At 45.0% G+C, this 18,384-nt stretch overlaps 1 long non-coding RNA gene across 2 annotated transcripts; it reads right to left on the bottom strand.

Annotated features, from left to right (window-relative positions):
• Positions 1-4,351: 4,351 nt before the first annotated feature.
• LOC139278886 (uncharacterized) lies at positions 4,352-18,380 on the bottom strand. Of its 2 annotated transcripts, XR_011596361.1 has the most exons (4): positions 16,739-18,380; positions 16,548-16,655; positions 8,449-8,544; positions 4,352-5,724 (listed from the first exon to the last, which is right to left on the bottom strand). It is a non-coding gene; the product is annotated as an uncharacterized lncRNA (long non-coding RNA). The 2 variants fall into 2 exon arrangements; XR_011596360.1 differs by having other exon boundaries at positions 16,548-18,380.
• Positions 18,381-18,384: the final 4 nt, after the last annotated feature.

Raw genomic sequence — 18,384 nt, 5'->3', positions numbered from 1 at the left:
CCAGTCGACCGGGGATCACACGGTGTCGCAGCAGCCCAGCAATCTGTGCTCCAGTAAATTGATGGGGATGATGAGGTGCTGCCCCAGAGAAGAAATATTCACATTTATAAAGCGCCATTCATGACCACCGGATATCTCAAAGTGCTTTACAGAGAAATAAGTACTTTTTTGAGTGTAGTCACTGTTGTAATGTGGACTGGGTCAGTGGAGCAGGAACCTGCTGTCCTTTCTCAGGATAGAAACATAGAAACATAGAAAATAGGTGCAGGAGTAGGCCATTCGGCCCTTCTAGCCTGCACCGCCATTCAATGAGTTCATGGCTGAACATGCAACTTCAGTACCCCATTCCTGCTTTCTCACCATACCCCTTGATTCCCCTAGTAGTAAGGACTTCATCTAACTCCTTTTTGAATATATTCAGTGAACTGGCCTCAACAACTTTCTGTGGTAGAGAATTCCACAGGTTCACCACTCTCTGGGTGAAGAAATTCCTCCTCATCTCGGTCCTAAATGGCTTACCCCTTATCCTTAGACTGTGTCCCCTGGTTCTGGACTTCCCCAACATTGGGAACATTCTTCCTGCATCTAACCTGTCTAACCCCATCAGAATTTTAAACGTTTCTATGAGGTCCCCTCTCATTCTTCTGAACTCCAGTGAATACAAGCCCAGTTGATCCAGTCTTTCTTGATAGGTCAGTCCCGCCATCCCGGGAATCAGTCTGGTGAACCTTCGCTGCACTCCCTCAATAGCAAGAATGTCCTTCCTCAGGTTAGGAGACCAAAACTGTACACAATACTCCAGGTGTGGCCTCACCAAGGCCCTCTACAACTGTAGCAACACCTCCCTGCCCCTCTACTCAAATCCCCTCGCTATGAAGTCCAACATGCCATTTGCTTTCTTAACCGCCTGCTGTACCTGCATGCCAACCTTCAATGACTGATGTACCATGACACCCAGGTCTCTTTGCACCTCCCCTTTTCCTAATCTGTCACCATTCAGATAATAGTCTGTTTCTCTGTTTTTACCACCAAAGTGGATAACCTCACATTTATCCACATTATACTTCATCTGCCATGCATTTGCCCACTCACCTAACCTATCCAAGTCGCTCTGCAGCCTCACAGCATCCTCCTCGCAGCTCACACTGCCACCCAACTTAGTGTCATCCGCAAATTTGGAGATACTACATTTAATCCCCTCGTCTAAATCATTAATGTACAGTGTAAACAGCTGGGGCCCCAGCACAGAACCTTGCGGTACCCCACTAGTCACTGCCTGCCATTCTGAAAAGTCCCCATTTACCCCTACTCTTTGGATGACAGCATTCCTCATACCACCACTGCCATCCGCCATTGCACTTGTCCATGCCTATCACCCAGCCGCACAGCCTGGGGTGGTGCAATCTGCAGCCGGGCCTTCCAGGGCAGAGCTGGTCGAGGGCATCCTACAAGGCTACCTGTAGTCTTTGGCCCTGACACACAGCAACTTTCGATCAGCCATGCTGCAGCCACAGCGAAGAAGTTGTAGAATAGAAACATAGAAATTTACAGTGCAGAAGGAGGCTATTTCAACCCATCGTGTCCACGCCGACCGAAAAATAGCCGTATGGCCCTTGGTCAGCAACCCTAAAGGTTACATATAAACCTATGAACAATGACGGAAAGGCAAAGAGCACCCAACCCAACCAGTCCACCTCACACAACTGCGACACCTCTTATACTGAAACATTTTACACTCCACCCCAACCGAAGCCATGTGATCTCCTGGGAGAGGCAAAAACCAGATAAAAACCCAGGCCAATTTAGGGAGAAAAAATCTGGGAAAATTCCTATCCGACCCATCCAGGCAATCGAAATTAGTCCAGGAGATCACCCTGGCCTTATTCGATTTCCTACAGTACTTACCATTATATCTGCGCTATCCAACAAAAGGTCATCCAGTCCAATCCCAATTACCAGCTCTAGGTTCATAACCCTGCAGGTTACGGCACTTTAAGTGCCCATCCAACCATCTCTTAGAAGTCGTGAGGGTTTCTGCATCCACCACTCTTCCAAGCAGCGAGTTCCAGATCCCCACAACCCTCTGCGTAAAGAAGTCCCCCCCCCGCCCCCAAATCCCCTCTAAAGGTTCCAACAACCACCTTAAAACTATGCCCCCTCGTAATAGATCCCTCCACCAATGGAAATAGGCCCTTATTATCCATTATGTCCAGGCCCCTCAATATTTTGTACACATCAATGAGGTCTCCTCTCAACCTCCTCTGTTCCAATGAGAATAAGCCCAACCTATCCAATCTGTCCTCATAACTAAGATTCTCCATTCCAGGCAACATCCTAGTAAATCTCCTTTGTACCCTCTCTAGTGCAATCATGTCCTTCCTATAATAAGGCGACCAGAACTGCATGCAGTATTCCAGCTGTGGCCTAACCAAAGTATTATATAATTTAAGCATAACCTCCCTACTCTTATATTCTATGCCTCAGCCAATAAAGGCAAGCATTCCGTATGCCTTCTTAACCACCTTATCCACCTGGCCTGTTACTTTCAGGGATCTGTGGACAAGCACTCCAAGGTCCCTTTGTTCATCTATACTATTTAGTGCCCTACCGCTTAATGTGTATAACCTTTCCTTATTAGCCCTCCCAAAGTGCATTACCTTACACTTCTCTGAATTAAATTTCATTTGCCACTGCTCTGCCCATCTGACCTGTAGATTGATATCCTCCTGCAGCCCATGACTTTCCTCTTCATTATCAACCACACAGCCAATTTTAGTGTCATCTGCAAACTTCTTAATCATACTCCCTATATTCAAATCTAAATCATTGATATATACCACAAAAACCAAGGGACCCAGTACTGAGCCCTGCGGAATCCACTGGAAACATCCTTCCAGTCACAAAAACATCCATCAATCATTACCCTTTGCTTCCTATCTCCAAGCCAATTTTGGATCCAACTTGCCACTTTGCCCTGGATCCCATGGGCTTTAACCTTCATGACCAGTCTACCATGTGGGACCTTATCAAAAGCTTTGCTAAAGTCCATATATACTACATCGTACGCATTACCCTCATCAACCCTCTTGGTTACCTCCTCAAAAAATTCAATCAGGTTAGTTAAACACGGTCTTCCCTTAACAAGGGACTGCCCCAAATTAATCCTTGCCTTTCCAAATGTAGATTTATTCTGTCTTTCAGGATTTTTTCCAATAATTTTCCCACCACTGAGGTTAGGCTGACAGGCCTGTAATTACTTGGCCTATCTCTTTCTCCCTTCTTAAACAAGGTACTACATTAGCATCCTCCAATCCTCTGGCACCATGTCCAGATCCAAAGAGGACTAGAAAATGATGGTCAAGGCTTCTGCTATTTCCTCTTTTACTTCGCTCAACAGCCTGGAATGCATTTCATCTGGGCCTGGGGACTTATCTACTTTCAAAGCTACGAAACTGCTTAATACTTCCTCTCTCACTATATTTATTTCATCCAGAATATCACACTCCTCCTCGATAGCAGTATCTGCATTGCCCCTTTCCTTTGTGAAAACAGATGCAAAGTATTCGTTAAAAACCTTACCAACATCTTCCACCCCCACACAAAGATTACCCTCATGGTCTCTAATAGGCCCTACCCTTTCTTTAGTTACCCTCTTACTCTTAATATATTTATAGAACATCTTAGGGTTTTCCTTAATTTTACTAGCCATGAAGTTCTCGTGCTCTCTCTCAGCATTCTTAATATTCTTTTTAATTTTGCCTCTTAACTTTCTATATTCCTCTAAAGATTCTATAGTATTTAGCCATTGGTATATGACATACGCTTCCCTTTTTCTCTTTATCCTCCCCTGTAAGTCCCGAGATATCCAGGGGGCTCTAGAATTATTATTCCCAACCTTTTTCTTTAAGGGCACATGTTTGGCTTGCACCTTCCGGATCTCCTCCTTGAATGCCTCCCACTGTTCCAACACTGATTTACCCACAAGTAGCTGTTTCCAGTCCACTATGGCCAAATCCTTAACTTATCAAAATTAGCTTTTTCCCAATTCGGGACTTTTATTCCAGGCCTATCCTTGTCCTTATCCATAACCAACTTGAATCTGATTGAATTATGGTCGCTGGCACCCAAGTGCTCTCCCACTAATACCCCTTCAACCCAGCTTCAATCCCCAAAACTAACTCCAAGACCGCCCCGTCTCATGTTGGGCTAACTACATACTGACTAAAAAAGTTCTCTTGAATGCATTTCACGAATTCCGCACCCTCTATACCCTTTACACTATATTTGTCCCAATCACTATTTGGATAAGCCGTCGTAAAAGGGGCTATAAGGAAATGCACAAGTGTAATACTTAAATCCACAGTTATAGATTTTATTGTTGTTTCATAAATGGTGATTGGAATGTTTAATGATTGATGTTGTCTTTAATTTCAGTTTTGGCGATTTGGTATGGAAGGGCAAATTGATGTGCTGATGGAGACGTCCACAGGAACTGGGAAGGAAATCAGTGTAAACGAGCTCTGATGAGACATTCGCGGACCTCCCTTGCAGGATCGCGATGGACTCACTGCCTCCTCTTTCGCGGCTGTTGCTGCTCCTCTTCATCCTCCTGCTGTAGCTGCTCCTCCTCCTGAGGTGGTACGGCCATGTCTGGTGGCAATGGCTGTGCCCACATGATGGCCAGGTTGTTCAGCACGCAGCAGATAACAATGAATAGGGACACCCGCTCAGGTGAGTACAGCAGTACTCCTCCCGAGCGGTCAAGGCAGCAGAACCGTTGCTTCAGCACTCCGATGGTGTTCCTGGTGGCATGGTTCACACTGTACGAGTGCTGGGCAGGAGTGTTGGGGTTGTGGAGGGAAGTCATAGCGGATAGCCCTTGTCTCCAAGCAGTCAGCCACGTGCTTCATTTGAGGGCTGCAACAGAGCTGGCACAGGATGATGGCATCGTGGCTGTTGCCAGGATAGCAGGTATTAACGGTCATTATTCTGCATGTGTGATCGCACACCAACTGTACATTCAGTGAGCGGTAGCCTTTGCGGTATGGAAGATCTCTGAATTGTGCTGCGTGTCCTCAAAGCGACGTGAGTGCAGTCAATGGCATCCTGCACCATGGGGAAGGAGATGTCGCCCTCCTCCTTCTGTACAGAACATCTGTGACCTTGCAGATGGAGCAATGGAAGCCAAACTGGGAGATATTGGAAATGTCTCCTGTTGCTCCCTAGAAAGATCCATTGGCGCAGACATTGAGAGTGATTGTGACCTTGACTGCCACTGAGAGAGCCGTCCTCACCCTGGTGTGAGGCTTGAGGTCCCGTTACAGCAGATGGCAGAGCTTTGTGATCACATCCTTCCTGAAACGCAGCCTTCGCACACACCGTTCCTCAGTGAAATTGATGTACAACTGCTGACAGAATATCCTGGGAGAGTAAGGCCTTCTGTTGCCACCCTGTGGTGCCTTCTTCCTCTGGCAACATCTTGATGTGCTTCTCCCTGTGCTGCTGGATGTGGTTCTCTATGCCTGTCCCTGTGGCCTGCTCCATGAGCCTTTCCCTGTGGTGCTTCTCTCTTAGTCGTAGCCTTTCTCTCTCGATGACTTTCCCTCTGCAATTGGCAGTGCCGTTGTCTTTGGCGAAGCATCCTCTGACGGTGAAGTCGGAGCAGGCGGTCGAGTGCCAGCACAGACTCCATAAAGCGATTGAAATGGTACAACATCGAAAATGCTGTGAGTGAAACAGGGGAAAAGGTAGGAGGCAAAAAATCTCTGTTATCAGTCCATCAGCCACACTTGCAAACAGAAATAAGCAATGGCTGACAAAAGAAAACGTTGCAAGGTGGCATCTTTAAATAGCGCCTGTGCGTCCAGTTCCTGACTGCAACTCGATAGCTCAAGCCAGGCACTAAGGTAGGTTGCGAGAGGCAATTTCACTTCTGGGGTGGTAAGGGGGTAATGCGCAGGGTGATGATACCATCATCGCCACACGCCGCCAAGCGGGGCGCCCACTGCCCATTTCTGCGCAGGGCGATTTTATCGCCCGCCCGGACAAAATCTATTTTGCGTCCATTAACGCTACTGCCGTTGCTAAAAGGAGCAATTTTGGCCCCATGATCTGTGGATGCAACGTAATGGACACATTTATTGAATGCGCTTTGAATACTGCAACTTAGCAAGCAGCACCTCCCTGAGGAGAATGTGTAATGCTACACTTGTTTCAAATATTTGCTGCAAATCCTCATTACAGCTAGATGCAGCTTAAGTCAAATCTGGAACCATATAAATACACTGTAGCTTGTTTTGTGTCAGGTATTTTATTTTGCTCATCATCTCTCTTCGGGCTTTCTATGTTGTCCACTATTCCTAAGTAATTTCAAATGACTCATTTCCCGACCTAAAAATGACTTTAAAAACACATGCATATAATGAAATGTTTAAAACAAATTTTATAAACAGCATAGTGTATTACACAGAAGATATTACTTTGATTTGTTAAGTGGAACATAACTTAGTGGTGAATGCAACTCGTGTAAATGTATTGCTCATGTTGCCTGCCATGGTGTCAGAAGTGCTAAAGACTGTGAAGAGTAGTTTAATAGAAGAACTGTTGGCAGATGTTGCATGGAATATTTAAAGATGTGAAAATAACCGTTTAAAGATTGACTCCACCTGAATAAATGTCACTCCTAAATGGAAATAGATTTTCCACTATGTTACAGTGTTGAAGAATCTTGCCGACATTTGTTACTTTGGTGAACTTATGGTAGAATTGTATTAGAGTGAAAGGTGGATTCTGGAAATTTAAGTTGGACAAAGAATGAAATGTTTTGACAGCTTTCTGTACATCATTTGAAAATCATCAGTGACTGCACATTTATTAATGCATCAGCTCTGGAAGAGAATCAAAGGCAAATGCATAAAACTCTTGAGTGTTGTTTAGGAGCAAAATGTCTTTTAGAAACAGGAAACATTTTGGTTTATGGAGAAGGAGCTGATGTTAAGACAAGAATTTCTAGAACCTGCTTCAGAAAGCATATGACAGAGGTCTGAATTAACATAAGAATTCATTTGTAGCTTACAGAAGTGCCATACATATGCTATTTGTTAACAGCTGTCAATTCCTGAGAATAATTTTTTTAAAATGCTAAACAGTCTAAAACCTAAGATGCTGTAATTCTGAAATAAAAACAGAAAGTTTTAGAAACGATGAGCAGGTTAAGCAGTATTTGTGAAGACAACAGAGACCAGGTAATGTTTTGGGTGCAGATTCTTCTTCAGAGCTGTTTTGAGGAAAGGGCCACATGAAATGTTAACTGATCTGTTCTCACCACAGATGCTGCATGGCTTGTTGAGTGTTTCCAGCATTTTCGAAAAAAAAAGGCTATTATATTTGCAGAAGCAAAGTATTTTTAATAAAAACTCCCCCCTTCCCCATAAATGTATAGCTTTGCTACTTAATAAAAAGCCCAGTATAACTGATATTATTTTAAATCATTGAGATTGGTATATAATAACACCAACAAATCTGTAATTAATATAGAACTAGTTCATCTTCCATGTCATTGTACACAGTGAGTCAAGCCAAAGTGTAGTCTTCAGGTAGAGTAGGGAGCAGGGGATAATTGAACCAGGGCATGCAAACGTAATTCAACCACCATTTTAAAGTCACTGCGCCCAAATTTGGTCAAAGCCGAGGCCCGCCCAAGGGCGCCCAAAGGACTGCCGAGAGACCAGCTAAAAACAAAAATTGAAAAGAAAAAAAACCAATGGAAATCATCCACATAAATCGCTGAAAAATAAATGAAATAAAAGCTCACTAACCTTTTTTTGCAGGTCTTCTTACTTACCGTCGGGGTTAGACCTGCCTTCACACAGCGGTCCCTCCCCCTGCTGCCGCCGACTCCCACCCAGAGGAATCTGCCAGCTCGGCGGGCAGGAGGTCACTTACGCGACAGCGGCCGGTTCCCAGCGGGCATCCCCGCCCTCCGGCGGGAGGCCTAGAGGAATCTGTCACCGAGGGGAGACCGTTGAAAAAACTCACCGGCAGTCGGCGGTAAGGCCACCAAGTTTGGGCCCACTATTTGTATATATTTTATTTTATATTATTATTTGTAGTGAAATAGGAAAATATATGACAATTTGGAAAACAGAGAAGTGAAGTTGGTTGGAATTCTTCTGCAGCACAAGCTGAGAAAAATTGAGGTACAATAGTGCCACCATTGGTGGGAAGATATAATTATGGTGTGTTAAGTTGACATCGCCTACATTATAAATACGGACATAGAAATTTAAAATACAAAAGTTGACCAGTAGTCAAAATCATTGGCAAAAGATCGAGAGGGGAGATGAGAAGTTTTTTCACTGAGAGCTCTAACTGAAAAGCTGATCAAAGCTGATTCCATAAATAATTTTAAAAGGGAGTTGGACAGATACTTGAGGATGAAGAACTTACAGAGATACGGACAAAAAGCAGGGAAGTGGGACTAAGCCCGACTGCTCTTTCAAAGAGCCAGCACATGCTTGACTTGCTGAATGGCCTCATTCTGTGCTGTAATTAAAAAAAAATATATAATCAAATTATAGATTAGATGGTTTTCAATCACAAACTTGAAAGCTCTGAATTACAACCTTGGTTTTCATTCCCAGCTAACATTATTCTATGCATCGAAAGAGGAACTTCCATTTATAATGGCACATTTTGTTAGCTTTCCATGTATACAATAGAAGAGTGACTGGGATTTTCATGTTTATTAATTTTACAAAGTATACAAGACATTAAATGGCTAATTTATACTGAATCCTAAACATCAAGGAATCCAATGGAGCATGTTGCCCTGCGTATTATTGCTCTGGAATGTTATTGGACACGATACTTCCCCTCCCAACGCCCACAATTTTAACATCAACTGATTTTTTACTTCAGCGGTGTCTCGCTCTCTCAGATATAACAAAATGTCTCACTTTAGAATGAATTCTGTCAGTTCTCAATCTCAGTTGGGATTTGAAGAGGAGGCTAAATTTCCACAGGGCAGAGAAAAACAAAAGGTGCCACTCTTGTCTACCTATAGACTGATGATTGCAATAAAGAAAGATCTTGTATTTATACAGTGCCTTTCATGATCTCAGGACGTTTAAAAGTGTTTTACAGCCAATTCAGCCCAATCCTGGCCAAGACTTGCACAATTTTTTTGGAGTAAGTTGTTTTTTCTGGCGTAAGTTAAAAAATGCCATTTTCCCCAAAAGATTTGCTCCATAGTAAGTCAGTCAGGTACGATTTTTTTTAGGTCAGTTTTTTTTTCAAATGGGGGCGTTCCCAGACACTTAGGCCAATTTTAGCCATTTTTGCCACTTTGGCCAGCAAAAACTTACTCCAAATCCACTTAGGTCAGCATATGTGGCCAGCTCTGAAAAACCTTGCGGGCAGTGAAGAAAAAGCAGCGCACATTCGGCAGACATTAGGGCAGGGATAGGGGAGGGAAGGGCACTGGAGAGAACCTCAACAACCAAGCACCAAACATTGCAAGGAAAAGCTCAAACAATTAAAATACTAATAAAAATGAAGTAAAGCCTACCGGAGAAATGCGAGCTGCTGGCCGCGATGTCACGGGGTGGGAGGGGGGGGGGGGGGGGGTAGCCAGAGAGACACTCTTTCTCCCCCGCCCCCCGCAAAACACTCTCTCTCCCCCCGCCCAAAACCCTCCTCCGACCCCCGACCCCCCAACCCGCAATTAAAAGTCTCAAGCACAGCTACTAACTAAAAAATAAAAGCAAAGTCCTACCTCCCCGGGAACTCATTGGGCCAGCCGGCCGGTGCAGGAGTCCACTCGGCCGGGGATAGGGTGCGGCGAGATCGGGCATCCCGTCGGCCTGGAATAGGGGCTGCGAGCATCGGGTCCTGCTCACAGCCCACAGGACGTGCTGGGAGAGCAGGAGCATGTGCACAGCCCTCACTGAGCATGCGCGCAGGTGCCGGCAGTGCTTTGTGTGCTGGCCTGTTGCTCCGACCCCCTCCCCCCTTCAGTCTCCGTGCCACGCCACGACTCCGGGGACTCCGAAGAGCGGCCAGGATGGGGCCCTTTTTTTCTGGCACCCTTTCCAGCGCGCAAAGTCGGCGCGCTTCAGGTCAGTACGCCGAAAAAAGAGGTTGGGCAATGCTGGGCCCTGAAAGTGTAGTCACGGCTGTAATTTAAAAACGCAGCAGCCAATTTGTGCACAGCAAGGTCCCGCAAACAACAATGAGATAATGATGAGATCATTTTTTTTTAAGCGATGTGTCAACCCCACCGTCTCATAAATCAGGTGACAAACTCTTAGAAATCATGAGATTTGGTATAGAAATCATGAGTTGCTATTTTTTCCCAACCTGACGTTACACTGACCTTTAGTGCTAGAGAGGAGGCGCATTCCGTGACCATTGCTCCTGGGCATGGAAGCACATTCGGCCGTCACTAATTACTGACATAGGATCAGTCCTAAAAAATAGGAGCAGGAGTAGGTGGATCGGTGGGCCCGCTGTCGCATCACTCACGGTCTGGCCTCACTCTGCTTTTGACCGTGAGTCTTTCCAGAACACAATCTCCTCCAGCCTTATAACCCTCTGAGATTTCTGTGCTCCTCCAATTTGGGTCTGTGTACTTCATTGGCTGTAAAGCGGTTTGAGACATCTGGTGGTCGTGAATGGCGCTATATAAATGCAAGTCTTTCTTTTCTTTTTCTGGCGCATTCCAGTACTCCTGCTCAAAATCGTTATGTTTTTAATCGCCATTGACGGCCATGCCTTCAGCTGCCTAGGCCCCTAAACCTCTCCGCCTCTCTCTCCTTTAAGACGCTCCTTAAAACCTACCTCTCTCTGGCCGAGCTTTTGATCACCTGCTCTGCTATCTCCTTATGTGGCTCGGTATCAAATTTTATTTGATATTCACTCCTGGGAAGTGACTTGGGATATTTTACTGCTTTAAATGGGCTTTATAAATGCAAGATATTGTTATTGTTGCTGTTACTGACTTCTGGCCCTCGTTGGCAGATTACCACTTGCCCTGGCATTCAAACAACACTAGTGTTCTCTGCAAAGACAATCACCAGCAGGCGCACACACCCAGCCCCGTTAAACCGACATGGGGCACAGTGACTCGACAGGGGGATGAGTTAAACACTGCGTCCCCACCCCTCACTGGGAACTTACTGAGAACTCCAATGGCAGGCAGTATTGAGCAACAAACGTATTTGATCCTGAAGATGATCTTGGTGCGATGCATTGCCTCTTAAAAAATCTCAGCATGCAGCCAAGAGATCATTACACTAGGTGCCCTTTTAGAGGCCAATTTAGCTAGTCAATGATGTTGACTGGCTCAATGCATAATAGTTAAGAGTTAAAGATCAGAACAAGTTATTGCAATGTATAAAAAAGTTTACTCCCCCTCAAAACTCAAAAAGTTCCGAGACTGCAGCTAGAATATTCCTATTGATCTGCCAATGTACTTTTTGTTCTCATGAAGGGGTGAGCGTAAGGGTGGGAGAAGGCTCGTGCAGAGCATAAACACCAGCATGGAGCGGTTGGGCCAAATGGCCTGTTTTTGTGCCTTAAATACAATAATAGGGCCCAATTTTCCCCAGTTATTTGCGTCGTTTTTTGCTGCGTGCCGCTTTTTTTGTCCTAAATTAAAATATCCAAGTTTCCCCAAAGATTGTGTGTCAGTGTAACTCAGTTAGTTACGATTTTTTTAGGTTAGTTTTTTTTTTAAACCTCATTGGGGGTGTAACCTGCCACCTGCACCAATTCTGGGAATTTCAGCAAGTTTGGCCAGCTCCGATTTACTCCAATTTCTTTAGGACGGCGTATGTGACCCTCTGTGGAAAAACCTACTGGGCAGTTAAGAAAATCAGTGCAGCAGATGCACTTCCATGGTCCAGACAGCAGCAGCAGAGAGCGAGAGAGGGGAGGCCTTTCGGCCAAGGATCGTAGCAGGTACCGGCACCGGCATCAGGAGGAGCGGGGGAAAGGGGAGATAGACTTTTGGCATAAATACTGCAATAACTTAATGCTGGTAAGTTGCTGCACGTATAAGGTGCTTATGCAGGTTGCTGTGAGCTGGCCAGAATGTGTTGTACGTTTCACTTTCCAGCCTCAGCTCGCAGTGTGTCCCTGGTTACCCTGGCAACCCGATCTTTTTGGTGCAGATCTTAGGCTCCACCCTCAAAGCTAAAGGACAGGCTAGGCGGCACCAAAATCAACAATTCAAACGGGGAACATAAGAACATAAGAATTAGGTACGGAAGTAGGCTATCTAGCCCCTCGAGCCTGCTCCGCCATTCAAAAAGATCATGGCTGATCTGGCCGTGGACTCAGCTCCACTTACCCGCCCGCTCCCCAGAACCCTTAATTCCCTTATTGGTTAAAAATCTATCTACCTGTGATTTGAATACATTCAATGAGCTAGCCTCAACTACTTCCTTGGGCAGAGAATTCCACAGATTCACAACCCACTGGGAGAAGAAATTCCTTCTCAACTCGGTTTTAAATTGGCTCCCCCGTAATTTGAGGCTGTGCCCCCTAGTTCTAGTCTCCCCGACCAGTGGAAACAACTTCTCTGCCTCTATCTTGTCTATCCCTTTCATTATTTTAAATGTTTCTATAAAATTACCCCTCATCCTTCTGAACTCCAACGAGTAAAGACCCAGTCTACTCAATCTATCATCATAAGGTAACCCCCTCATCTCCGGAATCAGCCAAGTGAATTGTCTCCGTACCCGCTCCAAGGCTAGTATATTCGTCCTTAAGTTAGGTGACCAAAACTGCACACAGTACTCCAGGTGCGGCCTCACCAATACCCTGTACAGTTGCAGCAGGACCTCCCTGCTTTTGTACTCCATCCCTCTCGCAATGAAAGCCAACATTCCATTCGCCTTCCTGATTACCTGCTGCACCTGCAAACTAACTTTTTGGGATTCATGCACAAGGACCCCCAGGTCCCTCTGCACCGCAGCATGTTGTAATTTCTCCCCATTCAAATAATATTCCCTTTTACTGTTTTTTTTTCCAAGATGGATGACCTCACATTTTCCGACATTGTATTCCATCTGCCAAACCTTAGCCCATTCGCTTAACCTATCTAAATCTCTTTGCAGCCTCTCTGTGTCCTCTACACAATCCGCTTTCCCACTAATCTTTGTGTCTTCTGCAAATTTTGTTACACTACACTCTGTCCCCTCTTCCATATTGTATATTGTAAACAGTTGTGGTCCCAGCACCGATCCCTGTGGCACACCACTAACCACCGATTTCCAACCCGAAAAGGACCCATTTATCCCGACTCTCTGCTTTCTGTTAGCCAGCCAATTCTCGATCCATGCTAATACATTTCCTCTGACTCCGTGTACCTTTATCTTCTGCAGTAACCTTTTGTGTGGCACCTTATCAAATGCCTTTTGGAAATCTAAATACACCACATCCATTGGTACACCTCTATCCACCATGCTTGTTATATCCTCAAAGAATTCCAGTAAATTAGTTAAACATGATTTCCCCTTTATGTATCCATGTTGCGTCTGCTTGATTGCACTATTCCTATCTAGATGTCCCGCTATTTCTTCCTTAATGATAGTTTCAAGCATTTTCCCCACTACAGATGTTAAACTAACCGGCCTTTAGTTACCTGCCTTTTGTCTGCCCCCTTTTTTAAACAGAGGCATTACATTAGCTGCTTTCCAATCCGCTGGTACCTCCCCAGAGTCCAGAGAAATTTGGTAGATTATAACGAATGCATCTGCTATAACTTCCGCCATCTCTTTTAATACCCTGGGATGCATTTCATCAGCACCAGGGCATTTGTCTACCTTGAGTCCCATTAGCCTATCCAGCACTACCTCCCTAGTGATAGTGATTGTCTCAAGGTCCTCCCTTCCAACATTCCCATGACCAGCAATTTTTGGCATGGTTTTTGTGTCTTCCACTGTGAAAACCGAAGCAAAATAATTGTTTAAGGTCTCAGCCATTTCCATATTTCCCATTATTAAATCCCCCTTCTCATCGTCTAAGAGACCAACATTTACTTTGATCACTCTCTTCCGTTTTATATATCGGTAAAAGCTTTTACCGTCTGTTTTTATGTTTTGCGCAAGTTTACTTTCGTAATCTATCTTTCCTTTCTTTATTGCTTTCTTAGTCATTCTTTGCTGTCGTTTATAATGTTCCCAATCTTCTATTTCCCACTAACCTTGGCCACCTTATACGCATTGGTTTTTAATTTGACACTCTCCTTTATTTCCTTGGTTATCCACGGCTGGTTATCCCTTCTCTTACCACCCTTCTGTTTCACTGGAATATATTTTTGTTGAGCACTATGAAAGAGCTCCTTAAAAGTCCTCCACTGTTCCTCAATTGTGCCACCGTTTAGTCTGTGTTCCCAGTCTACTTTAGCCAACTCTGCCCTCATCTCACTGTAGTCCCCTTTGTTTAAGCATAGTACGCTCGTTTGAGACACTACTTTCTCACCCTCAATCTGTATTACAAATTCAACCATACTGTGATCACTCATTCCGAGAGGATCTTTTACTCGGAGATCGTTTATTATTCCTGTCTCATTACACAGGACCAGATCTAAGATAGCTTGCTCCCTTGTAGGTTCTGTAACATACTGTTCTAAGAAACAATCCCGTATGCATTCTATGAATTCCTCCTCCAGTCTACCCCGTGCGATTTGATTTGACCAATCGATATGTAGGTTAAAATCCCCTATGATTACTGCCATTCCTTTTTCACATGCCTCCATTATTCCCTTGATTATTGTCCGCCCCACCGTGAAGTTATTATTTGGGGGCCTATAAACTATGCCCACCAATGACTTTTTCCCCTTACTATCTCTAATCTCCACCCACAGTGATTCAACATTTTGTTCATTAGAGCCAATATCTCTCACAACTGCCCTGATATCATCCTTTATTAACAGAGCTACCCCACCTCCTTTCCCTTCTTGTCTATCCTTCCGAATTGTCAGATACCCCTGTATGTTTAATTCCCAGTCTTGGCCACCCTGCAACCACGTTTCTGTAATGGCCACTAAATCATACCCATTTGTAATGATTTGTGCCGTCAACTCATTTACTTTATTTCGAATGCTGCGTGCGTTTAGGTAGAGTGTTTTAATACTATTGTTTTTAAACCATGATTTTTAGTTTTGACCCCTCCTGCAGCCCTTTATATTCATACATATTGTCCCTTCCTATCACCTTGTGGTTTACACTTACCCCAGTGTTACTCTGCTCTGTTGCCTCCTGCCTTTTGCATTCTTTCTTGGGGTCCTGTTCATCTGCGCTCTCACCCACTCGAACTAGCTCAGAGTTCTCTCCTGGGTTCCGAATACTCCTCGCCTTGAGGCACCGAGCTTTCAGGCTTGCCTTTTTATTACACTTTGACCCTTTAGAATTTTGCTGTACAGTGGCCCTTTTTGTTTTTTGCCTTGGGTTTCTCTGCCCTCCATTTTTACTCATCTCCTTTCTGTCTTTTGCTTTTGTCTCCATTTTGTTTCCCTCTGTCTCCCTGCATTGGTTCCCATCCCCCTGCCATATTAGTTTAACCCCTCCCCAACAGCACTAGCAAACACTTCCCCGAGGACATTGGTTCCGGTCCTGCCTCGGTGCAGACCATCCGGTTTGTACTGGTCGCACCTCCCCCAGAACCGGTTCCAATGCCCCAGGAATTTGAATCCCTCCCTGCTGCACCACTGCTCAAGCCACGTATTCATCTGAGCTGTCCTGCGATTCCTACTCTGACTAGCACGTGGCACTGATATCAATCCCGAGATTACTACTTTTGAGGTCCTACTTTTTAATTTAGCTCCTAGCTCATAAATTCGTCTCGTAGGACCTCATCCTTTTTTTTACCAATATCGTTGGTACCAATGTGCACCACGACAACTGATTGTTCACCCTCCCTTTTCAGAATGTCCTGCACCCGCTCCGAAACATCCTTGACCCTTGCACCAGGGAGGCAACATACCATCCTGGAGTCTCGGTTGCGGCCGCAGAAACGTCTATCTATTCCCCTTACAATTGAATCCCCTATCACTATCGCTCTCCCACTCTTTTTCCTGCCCTCCTGTGCAACAGAGCTAGACACGGTGCCATGAACTTGGCTGCTGCTGCCCTCCCCTGATGAGTCATCCCCCTCAACAGTACTCAAAGCGGTGTATCTGTTTTGCAGGGGGTTGACTGCAGGGGACCCCTGCACTACCTTCCTTGCACTGCTCTTCCTGCTGGTCTTCCATTCCCTAGCTGGTTGTGGACCCTTCACCTGCAGTAAGACCAACTCGCTACACGTGTTTCTTTGGCGTAGTTGGGCCCCCAAAAAATGGGCGTAACTCTTCAAGTGTGCCAAAAAACAGCTTTGGGGAAAATTGAGCCCTATATGACAAAAGATAGTACAGTACTTCCTTGATGAAAGGTCTACAGTTGCCATGGTCTCATTATAATCAAGCACATTAGGTAGGGGGTCATTTAAAACAAGCTAGGATTGGCCTTGGGTAGGGCAATGAAAGTAGAGAGGTCGATACTTACATGAGGGTCGATCTTGTCAGATACGAGTTTACGCAGCTCTTTGACAGATTGATGTAGGGCGCACCTCATCTCTTCGAGACTATTGCTCCACTCATCCTGGTCAGGTTTCTAGGGAAGAGATTGACATGAAATCCCAGTTTCTTCTTCCCGTGGGCATTTGACTAAAAATAGGAGAAAAGATGAGCACTTACCTTTTGGTCGAACGCTCACCAGAGATCCCGGACTTGAGGCCTCCTCTTCTTGCACAACGGAGCACATTCACGTTGGGACGTCCGTAGGAGTCACATGGGCCTGGACACTCAATCACGGTAAAGTATTTTCTCATTTGTAGTAATAGGAGTTTCGTAAGTCCGAAACTCCTGTTACTATGAATGAGAAACACCCACCCAAACACTACATAAAATATTTTTTTAAATCACCTCACATAAATGTATTATAGAAATTAAAGTTGATCGAAATGTTTTTGAATAAAAATATTTGCCGATTTTTAAAAAAAGTTTTAATTATGGTTTAAAATAAAATTACCTGAGTGGGCAGGGTTTTTTTAACATAAATATGTATTTTTAAATTTTATTTTTATATGTTTTTGGTATGTTTTAAAACTCTTACGCTGGTAAAAGTAGGCTATGCGCCTGCTTTTACCAGGTGCAAGAGTTTTAAGGACCTTCGCTGGGCAAGAGATGGGCAAATAGCCCAATCTCTGCCGTGGGAATGTCCTTGCTGCCCGGATGTGGATGATCTGTCAAGCCAGAAACTTGACAGATAGGAAAAGCCAGTTTTCGCCGCATGCGCATTGCATGCCAAAAACCGGCTTTTGCGGTGACTTCCCGTGTCTGTACACACTCTGTACGGTCCCGGGGAGGCCGGAATTTCAGGGCCATTAGATTAGATCGCAAGCAAACACTGAACAGAGAGTCAGGAAGATGTATTTTGGCTGGGAAGCCATTTCTTGCATTAACCGAAACATCCTGAAGAATGACACGGCCCCGCATTGCTTCTGGAATTTCATCAGTTTTTCTGCATGTTCCCGCTACTCGTGGGACTGTTCCTGGAAAAACTTGGCAAAGTTTTTCAGCGCAACATCATCCTGGTCAAAGTAGGCAGACTGAAAAAAAAGAGGAAAATATGGATCTGGAACCAGCTTCTAAACACCCTAGAGCAAGCTAGTTTCCCGTACAGACTCTGGCTCTGGCATGAAAGGATAGGCAGTTGGAATCAGTCTTTTCAGTCGCTTCCTAGGAACTGGTGCTGCCTTTCGATGCTGCAAATCGGCGTATTTTTCGCACATTTGCAAATCGACGGGTTTTTCCGCACATGTGCAAATTGGCGGGTTTTTTTAGTGCATGCGCAAATCGGTAAATTGACGACATCAGGCATCAGCGCAAATCCAAAACAATTCAGAGATTTTGCGATGATGCTTTAGTTCACTCAAATCGCATTACTCACGATGGAGTCGTGAGAGTTGGCAATACTGAATCTTTTACGTGCACCTTGCGGGTGGAGAGGGCCTCGGTTTAACGTCTTATCCGAAAGGCACCCCTTCACTCAGTACTGCACTGGGAGTATCAGCCGAGATATTTGTACTCAAGTCTCTGGAGTGGGCCTCGAAGCCACAACCTTCTGACTCAGAGGCAAGAGTGCTCCCATTGAGCCAAGGCTGACATCTTGAATAATATTAATGATAGTTAAAAAAAATAAAGCATCGGTTATTTCAAAGTATGTGGTGAATTCAATTCGGTGCCTTCGTGCAGAAAATTCAACAATCGAAGCGGCTGTGGGGCGGCTGGCCGGTTGGCGGCGCTGTGGAGAGTGCAGTGATTCAGGGAGCGGAGCCTGA

This window comes from Pristiophorus japonicus, chromosome 13 (assembly GCF_044704955.1).
Source record: "Pristiophorus japonicus isolate sPriJap1 chromosome 13, sPriJap1.hap1, whole genome shotgun sequence".
NCBI lineage: Eukaryota > Metazoa > Chordata > Chondrichthyes > Pristiophoridae > Pristiophorus > Pristiophorus japonicus.
This window is presented reverse-complemented; position numbering and strand designations above follow the sequence as displayed.